The sequence below is a fragment of the Solenopsis invicta genome, chromosome 1 (assembly GCF_016802725.1).
Source record: "Solenopsis invicta isolate M01_SB chromosome 1, UNIL_Sinv_3.0, whole genome shotgun sequence".
Taxonomy (NCBI): domain Eukaryota; kingdom Metazoa; phylum Arthropoda; class Insecta; order Hymenoptera; family Formicidae; genus Solenopsis; species Solenopsis invicta.
Window position 1 is genome coordinate 10,851,901 of NC_052664.1, and position 22,757 is coordinate 10,874,657.

General features: G+C 36.0%; 1 protein-coding gene across 7 annotated transcripts in view; it reads left to right on the top strand.

Annotated features, from left to right (window-relative positions):
* Positions 1-22,757, top strand: part of LOC105200450 (protein scalloped) — a 213,456-nt gene that overhangs the window by 157,419 nt on the left and 33,280 nt on the right. The window lies entirely within an intron of this gene.

The following is a 22,757-nucleotide window of genomic DNA, read 5'->3' on the forward strand; positions in this document are numbered from 1 at the left end:
AACAATTGGTAATAAAACTAAATAAGAAATAGTATAGACAAAAGTTTAACAAATTTTATTTTGTTTTGTGTATGCTACATTTTAGAAAATCAGATACACCTCACGTAAGTTGTTCAGCAGTTTATAATAACGTAATTATGTAATTTTATTTTGAATTGTTATATTGTTACAAAAGAGAGAGAAAGAAGGTTTATTATAGAATATTTGACATTTATTGTATATACAATTATTGAAAAAGTAAATGTTTTTATAAATTTTATCAAGTTTCTAACTCGTATCACTACGAATTTTACTAGAATATAAATGATACTAAATGTATGATTAATAAATGATAATAGTGAGACTTATAATTGATATAAATAAACCCATCAATTGCAAGAATAACTTTAAACCAATTTTATTTCGGTGTCCTTATGTTTTAATTAATTTATAAATTCGATATTTTCAAAAGTATTACGATTGAAGAGACAAGATACGCTTTAGCCGACCGGTTTTCTAAATCACGTCTTTCGCAGCATCTTACAGAAAAAACTTATAACAAAATAAATTTGTTATTGAAAGGTTTAACGTGATAGTAATATATCACCTGAAACGTTAAGCTACAATTTCGAACTTCGATTTACATTCAAAACAGCACTAAATGCGAAATATAAAAAAATGGCTTAAGTGTTACGCATTTGACAACTCTCTCCTATATGATCTGTTGCGACGCTTTATTATTCGCTTTGGTAAATAATTCATTCAGATACATTTACGTTCTCGTAAAACTCATGTTGCTCATCGAGATGGTCGCACGTTCGTTCGTTTGAAGTCGCGTTGTATTGAGGTAACGTGCCTAATGCCACCCGAAGGAAAGTTCGAGGAAAGAACGCTGTTCTCCATGTGATGTCCAGCATCACCTCTGCTCGCCATCCTCCACGTACTCGATGACTGCGACGGAGAAACGTCCAGACGGGCGTCGTTATTGCTCCGGTGCTGAGGTCAGTCTACGTGACTGACCAGATATTGCTTGGTACGAGACCGGCGGTACCGCCGTGGCCACCGGCGTAAACCACCACCACCATTAACCGCCATAAACTCACCACCGGAGCAATAACGCCTTGCCTTCGGAGGAGGAATATTCGCTCCTCCGACCGTCCCCGGCGCGAACCCTCACTTTTGTGCCCTCTTTGCGTGTCTTTTGTATTAATTTTCTCGCTTTCTCGATGAATTCGCCACCGTATATGCCTCTGCTTCTTTATGGGTACGATACGCTACGATAATGAATTGCCAGTGATGTAAATTCGCGTCGACGGAACACAACGTCGGATGAACACAAATTTACAAAAACCGCATAATGAACAAGTATACGACGTGTATAAAATTGAGCTTCAGTATTATATTTTAGAGAAATATATTACAAATGTACTATAGACAGTTCCCTTGTAGCGTTTAGCATCTATTTTGTAAGCAGCAATATATTTTCTCTTCTCAAGTTATATAAATTGGTAAGGAAGAATACAAACAACACATCTAATACAAAGTTTTTATAATTAAATAGATTTAAATAGACTCATCTTTGCAGCTAAGATAATTCTTCAATTTGAAATAAAGAATAGAAAGATGTGCTCTATTTTTTCCGCGGACAAGTAAATTCAGGGCTGACTGTCATCATTAAAAGATGAGTTGAAAGTGTTAATTTTAGGGTAATTGCGTGGAGGTGGGTTCCGCATGTCGAGGCTGTTGTTATTCCCGAAAGGGCTGTAAACGAACCCTGAAATTGACTTGGAGACCCTTCGCATCCGGGGGTGCGACCGGGTCGCTGCTACCACTTTTCTTCCATTCTTGCGTCTTGGTGGGCAAATTTTCCGGGCCGTTCGGCAGGAGGACATAGGCCGTATTCGCATGAATCCCATTCGTTAAGGTACAATGTCGCTTAATTTACGAAAGCACTTGGCGCGCAAAGCCAAGCGGGCGGCAATTCAATCGCGATGCGCGCGCGCTCTATGAAAATGGAGCTTAATTCAGGCCTCCTCCGTGTCGACGGAAGCTGGTAGATGAAAACAGCAACAACGACGACGGCGGCGACGGTGTCGGCGACAATGTGATGCCGAAGCGACGTCGCGTCGTCTCGCTGCTACCCTTATCCTCGTTTCATCCACACTCCGCGCGATTCATACCGGAATTATGCAAAATTTTAATAACCGATATCAACATTTGTCTGACTCTTAACTACGGGTCGTCATATTTTTTATTACATTTCTTTTACTTGTAATAAAGCAAATTGTAACGATGGAACAATTATGTAGTGTTTTATACTAGGGAATAATAAGTTTTTGAATATAAGATTTTAATAGCAAATTAAATTATGCAGATTTCAAGAAAAATTGTAGGTTTAAGGGATTTTTTGTATTTTTTTTTTAGAAGCTCTAGTGATATTGAATTTTTAAGAATTGTTGAGTACAAATCTGTCGATTATCTCTGTTACTATTACATTTTACGAAATGTAACTGCTCTGTACGTGTAAATGTGTAAATACTTTTAGACCCTATTTCAAAGATTTTCCTTCTCTCTGGAACATCTAATTAATTTGTAATATCTCAGGGGAGAGAGAAAGAAAGAAAGAAAGAGACGAGAGCGATTCGACGAGTACAAAGTTGCGTGGGGGTATCTCAATTGAAAATCGTTCTCGCTCGCTATCTCGTCGTCGCTATCGGAAAGTCTCGTACGGAGAAGTCGCTCTCACCGGGACGCAGTTTACCCCTCGGTAATTTCCCCTGGCATTGAGGAATGTGAAAGTCGACGATTCTTCGCGTAGACGATGGAAGAGAGGGAGAGAGACAGGGAGAAAGATAGAGAGAAACGCGAGCGACGCGCGATATAAGATCGATCCTTCGACGTCACGAAAGACGAAGGAGCATCGCCGTGCCGTCGTCGACGAGATGCAGTCGACCGTCCACCGGATGGAAACAAAGGATAACGAGGCGCGAAAATCGCTTAACGCGATTGGCCATCGATCCGACGGGAAACTTATCTCGCCCGTCGTTGCTCACTCGCCGAGCCAATAAAGGAGAGATCCCTCGGCCTTTCCGCGGGATTAAATATCTCGGGGCAATTTACCTCCTTCGATCCTTTCCTCTCCTCGCACCTTTCCCCTCCCGCCCGTTTCTTCCTCCTTTTTCTCTTACCCTTATCTAGACGCCGACGCCCAGATTTCACCGCGGAGAAACGATCGCCTCTCGTTCTTGAAGCGATACGAAAAGGAGAATCCAATCGATCTGAAATTTTTTCACGCGTGGCGCACTGTATCGTTATTGATAATAATAATACGATGAAAGCAATTCCGAGTTTCGAGACTGTCGCGAAAAGCATATCAAGTACGATACATTTTCCTAAATGCTTAAAAAAAGACAGAAATCGATGTGATAATTGATGTGATACCGTTATTAATGAAGTGAAAATGACGTGAAAATAAAAATCAATAATTTTCAAATTATGAAATGATTAAAAAATTTTCTACGCATTGACTCTTTTATTTTTATGTGAACACTGCATATTTGCGATAGTTTAACGCATTAAAAAAATATGCAGCAAAAAGATTTAACGCCATTGTTATTTCAAATTCTAAGTTACATAAAGTGAATTGAAAGTAAGTAGAGCGATCAACTGAACTATAGTAAAGAGAAAACGTGGTGAATCGGAATCAATTGCATTTCTGTGAATAAATTTATATTATCAAAAACATACAGTACGAAAATTTGGAAAAATAATAGACATGATGTAAATTTATATGAAAATGATATAATGTATATACCTGAACTGATAATATTTAGATATGTATACAGTATATATTATACATTACAATTTTGTTAGATTAATAAGCGATTATTAATATCTCTATCTTATATAATTGTTGCTCTTTTGTTTACATATATCTGCAAATAATATTGCAATAATCTTTTTATTAATTTATATTGTAAATAATTACCATATTATGAAATGTCGATGTGAAACACTGCATTTTAATGTGATTCGCGCCAAGTTTGTTTTTCACTATAATCCAGGTAACCAGGGAACTTTAATCACTTTTAATCCTTCTTGTATACATTGAATTTGCGTGAAATAACAATGAATACAATTTCGGTTGTGTGAAACTTTTGTTACATACACTTTTTCATGCATTAAGCTGAATGTTTTTGCCGAATTCTTCTTTCGTATCATTAATTCTTAGTTATTTGCATCGATTAATTATGTAATTTATTGTTAAATAGTATAAATTTTTTAATATATATTATATTTCAACTGCATCATTTATTAAGAAAATGTTTTTTGCTTCGGAAGGATGTGTGTGTCACATTTAATACTTTTTTTATATTACTTAATTTCCTGCAATACTCCATGTGCAAATAGATTCTTCTTATACGGGGAAGTTAAATTTTTCCCGTATGGCACTCGTTCTGATATTATGTCGCAGCGTAACGAGCTGCACGCGATTTTCAATTAAAGTAAATCGCAGCGAAAAACGTTAAAAAACATTATAATTTGCATGATTCAAGCAATCAAGAATGAACTTTGAAATATTTGTCTCTTTTTATTGCTAGTGAATTATTTATTGTTAGAGGATCGTGTGTTTCACAATACAAATGAAAGAGATATTGGAACAAGATAATTGCACGAAATGCTCAGAACGTTTTTACGTAGAAATCCTACGACTGAAGGGACGTATCAACTTAGATCTGAAAAAGAGAGAGTTAGATCTGATAATTATTATTTGGTCGGTAAAGCACATTCGGGTCGTCCCATAGAATTTGATGAGCATCTGTTAATTGTCCTTGATGGGAACATCGCGCTCTAACATCTGAGAAACTGCTCGGCAGACTGAATTCCACTCATTCCCTCTCATAAACCTGTCGCACCTCACAAAATAATCGAGCATTACTCACGAGATCGCTGTGATGCATGTACCAGCGGATCTTTTTGGAAAAATCTCTCGGGCTTCGCTTGCCGGTGAAGGGCGGCAACTTTTTGCGAGCGCAGTCGATAGTCTACGAACAATGTCAAAGTGGACTTCCTGTGTGTCGGAGCAGCGCGGATCTTGGAAGAAGAGAGGGAGAGAGCGGAAGGGCTCGATATTCTTTGTGGCCGTTTCGAGGTAGATAGGAGTTTCCTCTCCCTCTCTCTCTCTCTCTCTCTCTCTTTCTCTCCCTGCGTTTCTCTCCCCTTCTCTTTCTTCTGTCCGCTCCTTCGTCCAAGCGGAAAGAAACCGCATCGTTCCTTCCCACGAAGGACTAGGTCCTTCGTCCTTACGTCCACGGCATCCAATAAACCGACAGAAATAAAAGGATCGCGCAGCGCACCGTCCCTGTCCGTCGTCGGAGTATGAAACAAGGAGCGAGAACGTTTAGAGAAGCGTTTAGGTTCTTGCTTGTATACCAGAAAAGAAAAACCGCCGTTGTTGTGCCGCTGCGGTCTCCCGGAACACCTCCGAGCGGCTTCCATCGGTGTAACTTCTCTCCCCGTGGGTCAATGTTCCGGAACGAACTCCGTAAATATAGTTTCTTGCAAATTTCCTCTCTCCCCCTTCCTCCCCCGTTTTCATTCCTCGCCCCCTCCTCCCCTCCCCCCTGCTCATGTTTCCCGCGTTTATCCGCCCGCTGGCGTTTACCAAGTAATATTACACGATCGGCGCTTACGCCGCTCGCGCGAGCAACTACGAGGAGCTTTTGAATAGATTTTCCGATCTGTCGGACAAACTCCGGACCCACCGGGACCAACTCGCGCGATATCAACGCAGCTTCCATCGATATATCGTTTCGTCCGTCCGTTAATCGAGCCACGCCGGATATACATGGATCGATGAATAATGGAAGGAGAATAAATTGGTTTCTCGATTGCAAATTATGTTTTCATATAAATCAATATCATAAATATTTATCGACTGCAGTTGGCAGTCGGGAATTTAGATACCGAATCAAGTCATAAAGATATATCTAAAGTTATAACCTTAACATCGCCATACCAAAATGCCCCGTCTCTATTTCATAATGTGGTACGGCCAAATTTATGGAGAGAGTTTATTAATTTACCAATTCTATGGTCCATTTTATTATTGGATGTAAAACGTACTTATTAATGTATACCATGCAAGAGTGGCGGCTATGAAAAAAAGGAATGGAGACAGGAAGGGAATTAAATACAGCCGAAATAAATCAGTGCCATTTAGACAAGGTGATTATTAATGAATGTCTCCACTTTTTACCATAGGAGCATGATTTACCGACGGATGCGTATTTCTAACATAGGGGAAAGTAGGTAAATTGCACGCACCTAAGGGAAATTTATCGCAGTAAAGTGATTTTTGAAGTTGAAATCAATACGAGTACAGAAATAGAAACTTTAAACATTTTTTTATCATTATGTATTGTCATATTGAACAATTTTTCATTTGGTAATGCTATATTCAGCAAAAAGAGGCAAGTGGATAAACGAAAAAATTTCTCGCGCCTTGGGTAATTGTACGCGCAGTTGGATAAATGTACGCGGAGGTTATAGCCCATTCTTTTAGCTGCACTACACTACACTACACTGTACTAGTGGCACTATAGTTGGTCTCACGTGGTCTCACGCCTTTCAAGATGGATGCGTAAAATTGTCCACGGCGGACTTGATTTCATAAAAAAACAATTACTTGATAACTATTTAAGTAAATTTAATAAACAATAGCTCAAAGAACGCAGGAAAAAACGTACTTTTGTTAGGTAAAACAAGATCAAATGAATAAAGTAAAAATACGGACTTATTGCCTTATTTTCTGAACGCCGAAATCGCAACAAAAATCATGATTTTACTTTTTCTTCTTTTTTCAATTAACTACGTTTTTAAATGATATAACGTGTGGTTATATATTAAAAAAATACCTTCAACCTACAAATATCGTCGTGATATAATCTGTATTCATCGGGAAGATGCCAAACCACGAAGCGTACAATTACCTGTGCGTACAATAACCCTACTTTTCCCTATTATTATATTAGAAATTACAAATGCGTGCTCCTATGATAAAAAGTGGGGACATTCATTAATAATCACCCTGTATATGGTGAATTGTTTTCCCAGATTACGTCTAAATATCTTCTAACGTCGATACCCGCGAGGAAGAACGGAACGAACGAGCCGAGTGAATGAATGAGAACGAGGTGGGTAACGTGTTACTTGAACTCGAGCCACGAATCTGCATAGCTTCGGGTCTTATTTAAACAGATAAATCGACCGCACGCAGATCCCACCTGGTCTTTACCCGCAATCGCTTAAATGACTTGCACGATAAATTTATAAATCGGATATATATAGGGTGTTTTAGACTTACCGTAACATTTAAGGGGATATTCTATTTTGAAGGATAATTTTAGAAATTGTTTTTACGATGTTTTAACTCTAATTTGAAAATATCCAGAGTATTGGCGTTTTAGTGTTTATTACTTTTTTAATTTTATAAAAATTCGATTTTCATATTATGTTAATATACAATAAAGATATCATTCATAAATACCACATGAATCAAGACATTCTGTTTATACTGTCCAAGGGATCGTGTCTTTTGTGCTGGTCTTAAATCAACGCTCCAAGATTTATTTTAATGTACATTAATCTAATTTTGAAATAAAAATCCTATAAACCGACAGAAATAAAAGGATACGCGTATGTGATCCTTTTATTTCTGTCGGTTTATAGGAGTTTTGTTTTGAAATTACATTAATGTACAATTAATGTTAAAATAAATCTTGGAGCATTGGTTTAAGATCAGCACGAAAGATTCATTAAAATGTTGCGTAGTATAAAGTTAATAATGCTAATAAGGAGTAGACATTGACTATTTGTATGCATAATAAAGAACGAAATTTTACAAAATTTTTTAAACTTTTGCAAGCTGTAGAAAAATTCCTTAAGATATTAAAAAAAGTCTTGGTTCTATAACCATAACGATATTACGAATATTTTTCTTCAAGGCAGAAATCGATCGGTTCAGTAGTTTCTCAGAAAAGCATGTGACAATGTTAAAAAAACATGCATTTCAGCAAAAAATATTTCAAGCGTGACAGTTTGCTCCATACGCCGCGTTCTTCAAACGTGAAAACGTAAATTGATTGAGCGCAAATCGCATTACTGTCTCCGTCATTTATCGCACTGCAACGTGTTCCGCACATGTAAGTCATAATCTATATGTACTATACGATATCTTAATTAAGCGTTATCTTAATTGTTTCAGACTGATTGTTATGCATCACTTATGCATCATGACATAACCTGCTTTCAATTTTTAATTTGTAGAATTTAACTACCATGTGACTCACATCCAACAGGTGCAACACTGAATCACAAGTTTATTATTTGTGACAATTTACTAAAAATGGTTTAAACATAGGAAACATTTATATGTAATTTTTTAATGCTAATATACTATTATTGTACATGTATACGCAAACATCCAATGTCACCTCCTTATTATTATTGCTTCATACTATTTTGATTTATTCAATTGTACCAATTCCTTCAATTTCTAAAATGTTATGATTACAACAGTTTTTTTTTTTTTAAATAAGAAAAGTTTAAAGGTAGCAAAATATTCGAAATGTGCACGCTCAATTATGACACATTATACATTAATGAAGATGTTCCAAATATATTGCTTATTTTTCATATTAATTTTGTATATCCCTTCACTATGCGATGTATCATATCTGAGCGCGAAAATTTCGGATAATCTGATTTGCCTACTTTAAATCTTTCCCATTTAAAAACCATCGTAATATTACATTTTGAATTTTCGTCTCGGGAACATACCATTAACGGGTGTCACGATAAGTCTTGAGACGCTGTATAGCCAATTAGCAGGCATATATCTTTCTAATTTGTCGCGATATCATGTACAGAACGTTCTGCATCTACTATAATAGAAATCTATATTCGTATTTTCATAAATCTTCCTGAAGAAATAAGGGCTTCTTGTTAGCTAAACCGGATTTCATAGATCTTGTTTGACCAAATAAGAGGTTTTACCAATTTTCTTATTTCAAGGGAAGTCGAGAGCTTTTTTGAGGCATGAAAGCAACCTTGTCAGCAGACGGCGTCTTTTTTTTATATTAATTTTGCAAAGCGTTTCCGTTTTGGTATAATTCATGTTCTTGAATCCGTAGTCCATTATTATACTTATATATCTATATTGCACAATTATACTTTTAATTTCGTTAAAAAAAATGGTATAAGAGGCAATGAGAGCTCAAAGTTGGTTAAAGTATTCTTACATATAATAGAAAATTTAATTATTAAAAAAACAATAGATTGCATTCTGAATAGTGGCATAAATCGTAAATTACTCAAATTTCTAGAAAATGAATTCCTTCTAGAAGGAGAACTTGGGAATTCATTATGATACGAGGATACATTGATAAAAAAATCCAATAAGATTTTCTCAGTCCTTAAGATAAGGATCATCTGTAAATACAGGTGCTATTTATTCAAACTTTTTTTTTTTTTTACTAAATTAAAATCCCTTATCTTTTTATTAAAATTTCTCTCACTATCTTTTCTCACTTCGTCCTTTTCATTTAGCAATTGTAAACGTTTGAGTTAGAAATGTTGCGTAATCTTTTTCTCTTTGATTAAAAATTGCTACATTGCCCCTGCGCAGCGAGTGAGACATATCAGAATTTCTTGGCGTGTGACATTCATGGATTATTTCCCGCGTGCGTCGCGGGCAAATTTAATGTGAAATACAGGAGGCGCCTTGCGGACCATGATGCAGGAACGTGCGAGGATACAACGGTACGCCTCGGCATTTATCTGATCGCTAATAACACGCGTAGACTGCTGTCCCCGTCTATTACGCTCCGGTCCTGCGATCACGTACTCTCGCGCTCCGAGCCTTATGGAGCCATGCCGTACGTGCGCCGTCGTATTCTGGTTTATGGGTCATCGAGCCGGGCGTCGTCGACGTAGCCGGGAAAACGCGTCATGCAACCGCGTCCATGGTGGACGTCGTGAATCTCGACCGTAAATCAAATCGCCGCGATCGCCAGCCCTTAATTTGCACTCGTTACTTCATGACGTTCCACACGCAAGGACATGAAGTTCACTTAATGAGTGAAATATGGCAAATTTTATTCTCCGTCCGTTTCGATTCCGTTTCTCGAATTGATTCCTTCGACAGCCTTGCAAAATTTGATTACGTGATTACTCGATACGTTTTATGCAGCAGAAGAATGAGCATAGTTTTTATCAAGAGTACCGGAAAGTAATGTCCTTTTTATAAATAATATATGCAGTTCGTAAAATATAATTTATTATCTGTTTAATAATTAATATTGCATTTTTTCTCATGATAATTTATTTATTAATTTTTTTTTTCTCAAAGAAGCTAACTTTGATTCTGTAACATGCATTGAGGAAAAAGTTGCTAACGTGACTAAATTTTTTAACTGATTAAGTTTCTTTGATTCTAGTATTTATGTAATTAAATTAAATAATATAAATGTGTATAAATGTTTAAACTGAAGCTCAAGTATTTTTTGTATATTTAAATACGTAGTTAAATACATAAAATACTTTAACTCAAGAAAATTAATCAAGTTGAAAAATTTGTTCAACAACTTTTTTTTTTGTCAGATGACAATACGTGCTCGATCACATATAACGAACAAACGTAACAAAGAGAGAATTATATGGGAAGTACTCCCTCATCTATCATATTTGCCCCATCGGATTATCATCTTTTCCGATCATTGGAGCATTTCTTACGAGAAAAAAAGCTTTGTCTAATAAAAGCAAGTGAGGTTCGAACCGCTTTCTCCATATTTTTTTAATCAAAGTCGGTTTCTTGGAGAAAGGAATTAAAAAGTTAATAAATAAGTAAATGACGAGAAAATGACTATTGTATTATTCAATAAATAAGAAATTATATTAATATAATTACTCGTTTATTTATAAAAACAACATTGTTTTTCGGTTTTTCAAATACATTGTGTTGTAACAATACATATATTTGATGAGACAGAATTAGTAAAAATAAAAAATAAAATAAAATATGCTATCTTTTTTATGAGGAAACATTTCTCATAGATACAATGTGACGTAACGTACTTCAGATCCACGTATCTTATAAACATATTAAAGTGAAAAATATAAATGTAGTACAAATAGCCTTTACGACGATAACGTGTATACCTCTAAACGAGAACAGGCAGCATGCTTCTATGACGCGGAGGCTAAAAAGATAAATGATCTGCGTTTGTTCGTGCAGTATTTCTTACTTCTTCGTGACGCTGAGCAATATTGATCGCTCTCGTTTCGGGCTACCGTGATATGATTTTCTTCTTAGAGAAGTTCTTTAACGTGCTCTTTCTTTTCTTCTATCTTTGATTTTATCTTCCCTGTGCTGAGCCGCTTCGTACGACACACTCTATGCATCTATTTGAGAACAGGTTAGACAAAATCGTACTTCCGGCATATATTTAGATAGTTTTGCTCCTCAAAGCTGCTAGAGATTAAGCAAAGCTTACGGTTGTGTACACAAAGTGCATCACCACGTATAATAACAAGGGGATTACAGCAGTCGTAACATAGTCCCTAATGTAGTCGAACTTCTACCTTGAATTTAAAGTCAAATATTGAAAACCATCAAGCCTATAATTGCATGATAAAATAATTAAGTTTAGGAATTCCAAACATAAGTGCACTTTTTTTCTAAGTGTAATTTTTCTTAGAATTTGTTCTGAAGAAGATAATGAATTATATTTTATTAATTATAGAGGCGGGAGGGAGGTTCTAAACATTTTATTACTTGAGTCAAAACATTTTTTCATTCTAAACAATTGATTTCTAAAAAAAAAAAAGAGTGAATGTCGAACATTTACTGGAGTATTGCAAGCCGTTGGATATGCTGTAATTTTCTTGTGAAGCGATAGGATCCCCATATATCGGCGCAAGTGCTCAAGAAGGTACAGTGGAAGGATATAGTGGTATATATGTGTATGTGTGTGTGTGTGTGTGTGTGTGTGTGTGTGTGTACACAGTTCATCGGTAGATGTAGAGGATGGAGGAGGAGGCAGTGTCCAGTTATTGACCGGCGGAAGGAGGGTGTCTCAGGCGTCTCCGACGCTTTCCCGTGTAATTCTGGAACCGTCGCCTTTCGTCACCGCGATGACTTGGCAATCTCGATGGACAGGTTACATCGAAAATTATACAATTTACGTCACGGATTTCCTTTAATTAATATGGAATTGCAATTATTTTTTAGCAAAATCTTCATTGAAACCATAATGCAAATTTTTTTCTTGATTGTTACTCTTTAGATTTATAAAAAATTTCTTTCTTAAAGTATAATTCATTTTAAGCTAGCTGAAAAATTTTCAAGAATTATTGTGCAGAATAAAACATTTTAGAAATCGTGTGTGAACATATATGAACATAAAAATGTTATATAAAATATGCATAAAATATTAATTGGTCTGTGTTCAAGTTATCACACTTTGAAATCATGGAACATAGTTAAATTACAAAGAACTTTCAAGCATTTATTTATTACATTCATCGATTATTCGATATTACATATATCGAATATTTCATTCGTAAATTGATACGAGAAGCGACTGTATAGAATTTTATTAACTAAAATCCCAGGATGTAATGAAAGTAATGCTAAATAGTTATCACAGTACATTGACATCGTACTTGTTTTTATTATTGTGTATTTCTTTTGAAATAATTGTCTTAATCTGAACATTCAACATTGCCAAAGTATTAAAAATAATTATATAAGCATTTATTTTTATTTAGATTAAACCAGTCTAAATACACCGATAAACTCAAATTTTCGATCATTTCATAAAGCAAGCAACAAGTCTGACAAGAAGATAGACGTAGAACGATTCGATTGAAAAGAATTTTTTGCATGCAGTTAATTCGATAAGAAGAAAACGCCAACTTTCAACGCTGGCGAAGTCGGTGTCGGTTACGAAATAAAAAGCGTCGAGCGGATAATTTCGCGTGGCGTGTCCCGGAGCGCGTTAACGAGATACGGAAGCGCAATTTCGATGCCCTTTCATGCTTCCCGAAGCGACCGGCATGGTCGGCTCGGTCCCCCGAGGAGGGGGACTCCTTCCTCCTAAGGACATCTACTCCGCTCCTTTCGCAGCCGCGGCGCGGCGGCAGCGATTGCCGAGCTTCTTCCTTCCTCCTCGATATCCGATCCAATAATCCGATACCGAGCGGCCGTCGGAGCGTGAAATTATGGGCATTGACACGACACTGCGGACTCTCCTCAAGGGGGACTCCGCTCCAACGACAAATAAGACGAGTCGCCGAGAGATCAAACTTTCTCTATCGGAGACGCGTCAGTCACGCACAAATATATCGGATACAGAATAGCGCAATGTGTTTCTCAATCTTTTCCAATTGACGAGATACTTTCGAATATTTTCTTTACGAAAACATTCGTTTTCAAATACATATTAATGAGTACTGTTTGCACGATAATGAAAGAGAGTCAGCAAAATCGACATATTATTTTGTTTTTGAATATTTCTTAAAAGTTAAAATATGAAACTTTGCAAACATAAATACAAACTAGAAAGTGTCTTCTATCAGATGGTATAGCAGTTTTTATAATATTATTTCGTCTGTCGTAATAATTAATGTTTTTTTTTAACGTAATTCAAAAAGAGCGTCTGAGAAATCGGGCATTAATGGCAGAAATGCGAGACACGGTCTCACAATGAAGGAATTAACTATAAAAGAAATTGATAAATAAGATATAGTTTTATTTATTAAACGACAAAGTCTATAAAACTGAAAGGCTAGAATTGAATACCCAACGAGAAATGACCAATAGAACAGAATCGACATCGAAATGCTACCAGTTCGACGTCGATTCAATTTCTCGCTGGGTAAAATCGCTGTGCATCATAAACGGAGAAGTGCAGCGGTATATTTGTCCGTGAGAACAGATAGATGTGGTAACCTCGTCTATGATAATCTTAACCTCCAATATTGCACCGATCCACGTATACAATCGAAGAGTTAATGCTTTTATGTCAGTTTACACCTTACCTTTATTACGTTGTTCTGCATGCGGGCTAATGGTTTACTGTTTTTAGCAGTTCAACTGCAGTCTCTTTTCGTTCGTCATGGACGTCATGTTGACGACCGAAACAGCGCGACAGATCTATTGTCTGTTCTCACGGAGAAGTGTATTGGTTTACACTGCATAGCGATTTTATGTTTCAAACCGCACTACGAGGAAAATATGAAAAAGAAAGTTATAAGCAGTTTAAGGAAATTGCAAACGTGTACAACGATTCAATATTATCGATAATATACTTACTATTGTTTTTTGCTATGTAATTTACAAGAGAAAATTCTGGAAGCGTTATTCTCGCTTTTCAAGAATTCACTTTTAGCAGATTCTGTATAGATAAAGCCACGAATGTATACACTATGGGGTTTTATCTTTTATCTATCTAAACAGATAATGTTTTAATACAGTACAATATTTAGCTCATGAGAAATAAGAGGGTGTCTCTTTAGGAGGGTTGTGCTAGTAGTTGGTGACTTTTCTCATGTTGATGCTTATAATATTTGTAACTCGTATAAATTAAATTTTACAGTAAAGGGGCATTCATTCGAAAACATGACAAATCTTGCAGGTTACATAATATTAGTTAGTTACCTTGTGTTCATCAGATTCATTACTTACATAAACTGATGACGACCACGTATCACACCCTGTTGCTTTGCGCGCGCATTAACAATAGACAAAATACTTGCATCGGTTGAACAGCGAGCGCTGGGATAATAACGTAACGTACATGAGAATGTAAACATAGAGGTGAGGTGCAAAATATTCACGCCAGTTTCTAACTGCTACGACAACGCGCGCATACGTAACGTATACACGTAACCGCGAGAGAAATTACGTACATGTCCGTACACATACGTGCAAGCGTGCCCATCCGCACACGCATACACACCCACACGAGGCACACACACGCACGCTGAAAGTCCAACGTAGACGCAGACACGAGTACTGGAGTGGATAGGTCGACGAGGGATGTAATAATCTGCGTCCGCATTGTCCGTCTTGCCGGGCATGGCCGAGTCCTTTGACATCTCGCGGAGTTTAATTAAACTCGAGCGTATAATAGCTCCCCGACGACGACGACGGCGACGGGGAAGCAGGCGAGCGGGCGTCCGTGGTCCGACATTCGCGTTTCCCTGTGCCTGCCTGGCATTTCGCCGGCCGTCGACGCCGTAGACGGCGCCTTGGTTGTTTTGCGAACCCCGCGGGGACACCGCCTGTCCCACGGAAACGCGAAAGAATCGTTGAAAAGATGTCCCTCCTGCGTTGCGGAAAGATTTGTCTCGGCGCGCTTCTCCGTTCGTTATGAATTATTTTTAAACCGAGATGCATTTGCTTTTTATTGAATCTTAACGCGATTTAAACTTTCGACCTAAACGCGATTTAAACTTTCTGATGACCCGCAACGGAAAATTATTTCTGTTTGTGTTCCATTTCAAAATAAGTCGTTCAAGTAAAAAAAAATATCCCCCAACGTATCGTTCTTACGAACAATTCCCGAAAGTATTATTATTTGAGTTTTTTTTTATTGTTTGACTTTTTATTTGACGTATACATTTTTTGAGTTATGCAAAGTCATAATAACATGGAATTTTATTTTACAAATACGGCTCAACAGGTCTCTATACGGCTTCTTTTTCAAAGTTTTCATATCGAAGTAGTTGTTCGATAAGTTGATTATAGTTTTACTTTTAATCTTTAATTTACATATATTATAGATTTTCAGTACTGTAGTCTTTGCTAAAGGCTCATGTGTAAGTATGCGCACATATTCTGCAATATTTTCTCTTTATTTTAAATGAGTATATAATTTTATAACAAAACATTGTATTTTTTAAATCATAACCAATTGTTTAAAATTTAATTTGGAAGTGTGCGTGAGCTGTATTACCAATCCTGTTTCTCTTCGGCCCATTATGTAGTCTCGCTATATTTTTTATAAATAATATTCAGTATAATAAGTATGTCATAATTTTGTGTATAGAATCTATCGAAGAACATAATATAATGAATATAATCGTTAAGTTTTCAATTTCAAATATTAATTACTAAAGTTATTGTATAAAAATAAATGGGTTGCCATTATATCTTCTCTTCAACCATTTATAATCGATAGAATTTATCAGTGAAACATACCGAGAACTTTCCTTTTGTTTGAGTAATTAATAAATAAGCCAAATTTAAATAAATATTTGTTTATATGTATATATATAAAGTTATTTTAAAATGAGAACCTTTAATTTATTTATCACGATAATTACTTTAAGATAATTAGCTGCATTTAATGAAAAATAACGTACGTTGCAAGAATAATTTAGCTTTTTGACATGTCATATTTCACGCATATATTGAATATATGTGGGCGTGAATATTTTGTGCCGGTATATGGAATGTGGTTGTGTATTTTTTCCATCATTTTGAATTAAGTCGCCACTGTTAACGCAGACTTGACACTTGAGTTAGCAGGAGTTTTAAGTAAATATTACTTTGGTTTCAAGTTTATAAGTTAGTATATCCGTAAATCTATCATCGATTCATCATAACTATGAAACTTATTTAAAATATATTTTGAATCTTAGTTATTTAAAGCTGGAATGACGGCCGAACTCAGTCGACGTCGGTATTACAGATTTTTCCTCGACGGAGTGTCGCTCGTCACGTGGTCACGTGCGGGGCGAAAAAATACGAGAAATAGTTTTAAGGCCAGACGAGTAGGCTAGCGCTCTTTGTCAAGCGCATTCATGAATACATTATCTGTCCTTGTTTTCGATTTCAGCGCCATCTAATGTAAAGTCTCTCAAATACCACGTTACACAATTACTGCTCTGGTTTACTCTTCAAATTGATTCCGCAAGTCAATTCACATATAAAATTTTCAAATTATCATTTTTTTTATATTAAAGCTTCTAGACTCATTCTGAAAATACAGTATTGTTCTTTGTCGTAATTCCGAGTTCATGCTTATTTTATACGTACAAAGTCTCAAATTTTGATGCGCAGCAAATGTTGGCTGATATAATTATATTTTTATAATTTTTTTTTGTTTTATATTAAATTGTAATCTAATATTATAATTCTGCAGGAGAATTTTTTAATCCGTGTCTATAATGAAAAAACCTGTTGATCCAAAAATATTCACAGACAACGTCATGATCATTCATGTCAACGTCGCCTTTAGTATATAATACTTCAGTCAAGAATATTAAAATAAAAATTGATTTGCTTATTAGTCTTGACTTTTCTTCGATAAAATTTTTTTCATATTCTTCAAAAGAGAGTACACATTCTTTTTTCAAGTACCCGAGTTCTGAAATTTTTAATGAGTATGTTTTAAGATTATTAACAAGAAGTATTTTTGAAGTGTTAAGGGTAATCGTTAAAAAAGAAGAAAAGTAAATTGAGCGATCGCTTTCTTCAGCAATAGAATTTGTGATATTTTTGTACGTGTAATAAAAATGATACGTTAGAAAATTTTGAGTCTGAAATCTTATTATTATAAAGCGGATTACCGAAAGAGTACAATGACGACGCGCGTTTTTCTTGAGACACCCTGTGTAAACTTGATTTGCCCGATATTAAAATGCCTCAAAGGCGTCGATGATGCAAGCGCCGCCCGTTGCGCACCATTAATTTCGCACGGAAACCGTCCCTTCTTCCGGTTATATGCGCGAGCGAAAGACCGAAGGCGGTCGGTCGCCCAACTCTTCGTTCAAGAAAGCAGCCAAGTATTTTAATTAGCGCAAGTACGTCGTTTCATATTTGTACAGGGCGAGAGTGCTTTGGCGCTGCACGATGTAATGAATATTAATTCGTGGGAGACGCTCTCTCTCTCTATCCCGCTCGTGCTTTTAGAAATAGGGAAGGATGGCGCAGAAAAGGCCTTCAAGCCGGCCGAAGCGATCGCTCTTTTTTTTCTCTTTGCCTCTTCGAGATTATTGCTATTCTCTTCTTTCGCCTTCGTCGCTTAATAATTCAGATTGCGCTGGCATTTTGCTGCTGCTAACTCTCGCCCCTCGCCGGTCTTTACCTAAAAGACAATGTAAAAATGAACAACCGTGTCCCAACGGACGGCTGATGCAGTAATCGGCTTAATAGTCAAGAAAAAAAATGCTCAAGGAAATAATGTATAACGTAGTAATGATAACATGAGAAATTTACAGAAATTTAGAGTAAGAGGAACTCCATTATGAAAATGGATTGAACAAAGAGATGTCCAACATCAAGGTACAGAAGACCTAAAGGAAGGATGTAACAAGATTGCATAATTATTAGATATTACAGTAAGACGATAATAAAGTGGTCGATGTAAGAAAAGCGTCAGAAAGGCGCGATTGGGAAAAGCGGGAAAGTTAATAAAACACGGAAGAAAGGCATGGCGGAAAATGGAAGTCACGGTTGGCAATAAAATTACACAATTTTGTAACGTCTCAGCGCGATGCGGCATAAAGATGAGACAAGATGGTAGAGCAGGAAGAAACGCGAGAATATTATTTGAAAGCATGTAGATTGAGGATAACGGAGGGAGCGAGAAAATAAAAATGCAACGTTGTAGTATAATAAAGTCACGACAATTTTATAATATTAGCGCAACGTAGTAATGGAGAGACGAAACAAGAAAAACAACGCGGAAACAAGGGAAAAAAAGACATGGGAGAAAACAGGAAAGATGAAACGATCCACGAGACAGTGTAAAAATTACTAAACATGTCCAACGAGCGAGTAACGTAGTAATTAGCTTAAAATTCGAGGAACAAAGGTAGCTTCCGCTAAAACATTCACATGCACCCGTAGCACGTTGCGATGTAGTATAATTGTAAAAATATCGGAAGTCAAGTATAGAAGGGTAGAAACCATGTAATAATAAAATGTGAGTTTGCTCATTAAATGAAAGTGCGAAAGGAAGCAGGACTGTGACAATTTAACAATTTTTATCCGATACAACAAAAGCGTGCAAAATGTTGGAAATTTTAAAAACGAGAAATGGCTATTAATAAGACAAAAGAGGCGTGCAACTAGCGTAACTAGTTTTTCACGGCGGTGTTCCACGAACATTTTTTAGGTGCTCCGCAAAATTTTCCGCTGATAATTACATTTTTTTTTATAATTTTAAATGTCTCAATTTTAATTTTTACTTTAACTATGATTTTACATTTTTTGCGCTAATTTAACGAAGAATTAAATCAAAAGAATTAATTTAGTGAATAATATTAAATTATAGGAAGATAAAGTAATATATATACTCGTCTGTAATTTTTTTTTATTAAAAAATGTACAATTTATATAATTCAATTAAACTTGTTTAACAGTTCTGATCAAAAGGATATTTGTTAATTAACATAATGTGTTCTCCTTTACTATATTAATATTTTGATTTTTTTTATTATAATATGCCTTTATTTATAATGGCTTTGTTCATTTTTTTTCAAAATATAATTTTATTTATTTATTTTTTTTTAAAGAAAAATGTAACTGTAGAAAGTGGACAAAAACCGTGAAAATACAACAGGCGGCGATAAAATTGCGAGGATTCTGCGGCATCGCGGCAACGTCGTAATGGAGCGACAACGAGCGTAGTAATGGTAAACGAGAAAAACGGGTGCGAAGTGAACGAAACAGATAGAGTATGAGCGGACAATCGCGAGTGAGAAAGATACAGTCCCTCCTCCCTCTCGCGAAGGACGATCTAGGGCAGTTACGGTGAGGACGGGGGGAAACATCGCCCTTACGCAAACTATGCGCTCACTCGAAAGATCGTTTCAAGGTTTACGGAAGGCGTATAATCTCGTTTATCGTCCTCGTAAATCCGGGGATATATACTCCTCGGCGTTCGTCGCCCACCCCTTACGCGCACCCCGCCACCCACTTTTCGTGTGTAGGGAAACCTGGGTGGTGCTTTAATCCCTTTCCATTTTACGAGCGCCTTTTACGAGCGCGCCTTGCAGGACCGTTTGCGCCGATATGCAGGTTTTGGAAACGAGCGGGTTGCCTTCCGGCGACCTTATGCACCGGGCGTCCCAGAAAACAGATACAGGGACATTTGGTTGACAGGGGCGTTTGATAGATTTAAGCGTGATTTTTCTTGAAATTTTTTAAGTTGTTTATATTGAGATTGAATAATCTGTATGTATGTCAAAATTTTTACCACGTATATCAATTCAAATTGAATTTTTTATTCGTAAATATTTTATTTGATTATCGAAATATTTGAAATTAAAATAGAAATCACGGCACAACACTTTACTTCGAAATAAAGTAAGATTACAATTTTTACTTGCGCATGGAATAAACAAGGAATTTTCAATTTTTTTCGAGACACCCGATGTATGCAAGCCTGGGCGTATTCTGCATCGTATCCGCAGAAGTACCGCGGTGGGATAAAATCGTCCGCCTGTATATCACGAAAATTGTACACGAAAACAACAACGGCGCGATGCTGTGGTGGCATCGTAAAGGGAAAGGAACGGTGGCGCGATTCGATTCTTCGTTTTCGTTGCGTAGGAGCAGCAAATGGGATTTAGCGAATGCGATTCCGTCGTGTTGCGCTACTCTTCAAGACGTATTTTATGCGGTAACTTACTACAGCGAGTAACCCTCGCGTAAAATGGTACACGATTTGACGATCAAGTCTCAACACTGGCTACGTATAAAACGTATTCAGAGTTTAAGTATTTCTACATCTTATGCCGAATAAATTTCTGTTGATTTTTCCTGCAGTAATCAATTTTTAGCAGCGTAACTTAATGTTTCTTCGAATATCTTTATTTATTAACTGATTTTTTCTTAAGAAATACAACGTTTATAATAATGTGCGAAGTATTTTAAATTTATAGATATAATTATAAATAAATTAATTGTATCTTACTATCGTTTGAGCTATGCAATTTGTAAAAGAAAGTCGTGCAAATTATACTCACTTTTCAAAAATTTGTATTTAGCAGATTTTATATAAAAAAAGCCACAAATCAACTATAGTTTTTTTATTTCTTTAATTATTTAAGCATATCATATTATTATCAGTATTACATAGTATTATACAGTGCAATGTTTTCACAAAATAAACAGGTGTCTCTTTAAAAGGGCTACGTCAATATTGTCAACTTTTCTCTAAATACTTTACTAATTATATAATGATTTTTATACAATTATTCTTTTTAATAAAAGTTATTCAGCTATTGCTAAGCGGCGGAATGAAAAAAGACAATTATATGGAAAATTAATTTGATATTCTATGATATTTTAAAATTCAAAAATGTATAATTTATAATTTTTAATATTTTATTTAAATAAAAAACTGAATCGTTACACTTATTTTTTTAATTAGAATCGTCTAATTTAATTTACTCCTGAAACTACCATAAAAATGAAATTTAAAAAAATGATATAAAATATGAAAATAGAAAATGAAAAGAGAGCGGTAAATGCCACTATCATTTTTACTCGACGTCGCAAAAATTACTCTCATCTATCTTTTTTCTTTCAAGCAGCAAGAAATAATGCTTAAACGAGTGTTCTTGCTTCCCTCGTAAGTGCGAAAGCTGAGTGCGATCTTACCATTCTGTGAACGATCACAAATTGAATGGAGGATCGTGGAAAAGTAAGGGCGGCCGGATAACTTGAGGCAGTGTGCGGGAAATAAATTTTCCGCCGAGTCCACCGACTAAAAGGCCAACATGTTCAGAAGTTGTGTACATTTTTACACTTGCTTTTTAAACTTTCCGATTGTTGAGCTTTGTAAAGTTTCAAGCAGAAGACGAAAAGAAGATCCGCATTCAATAAATCATTCGTCGTTTTCAATAACGTGATACGCGAGGATAGATTTACGTCAGTTAAAATATGCGTAGATAAGGTTATCATATTTGCAAAGAGAAAAGCAAGATTTATGAGGGAATTTACGTTGAATTAAATTTTAATATACGCCGCAGAATTTTACGATGCTATTGTATATCTTGAAAAAGAAATAGTATACTTTTTAAATTTTGTTAGATGCAGTTTATAAGATGACAATTGGCTCAAACATCCATATTAATTTTGCAATTTTCTATGTGTAATACTTTGCAAAAATCAATAAAAATTGAAATTTAGTTCGATCGCTATTATCGAAGAAAATACAAAACTGGAAACAGCTAAAAGATTGCTTTTGAAATAATTATCCGACACTTTTATTTACAAGATACAGTTTTTCATGTTTGAGAGACATATTTCCGACTTTTTTGTTTTTCTATAAAAAATTCACTTAACATGTATAACAGCAACTTATCTCGATTTTTAAATGATACATTTTAAAATACAAATGCATTTATTATATATGACGTGTATCTGTGTCAATTTAATACTGATGCACAAAGCTCGCGACTGGTTGCGAAGCTTCCACCAGAGCGTTGTAAAATCCGATCTCACGAACCCTGAAGAAAATCACGCCTACTTGCACGTATCTCTTCGTTCGTGTTTCTCTCGTGAGCACGCACACGACATGCGCACGTATGAGAGAGAAGAGAGAGAGAGAGAGAGAGAAAAGACTCACTGAGTTAGCGGAACACGAAGGCAGAAAGAGAGATGCTCGTGCGAAGGGTGGAAGCAGCAGCGTACGAGGGGGTTGCAAGGTGAAACCGCTCGACAAGGACGTGCACGGGGGTATGTAGCACAAGGT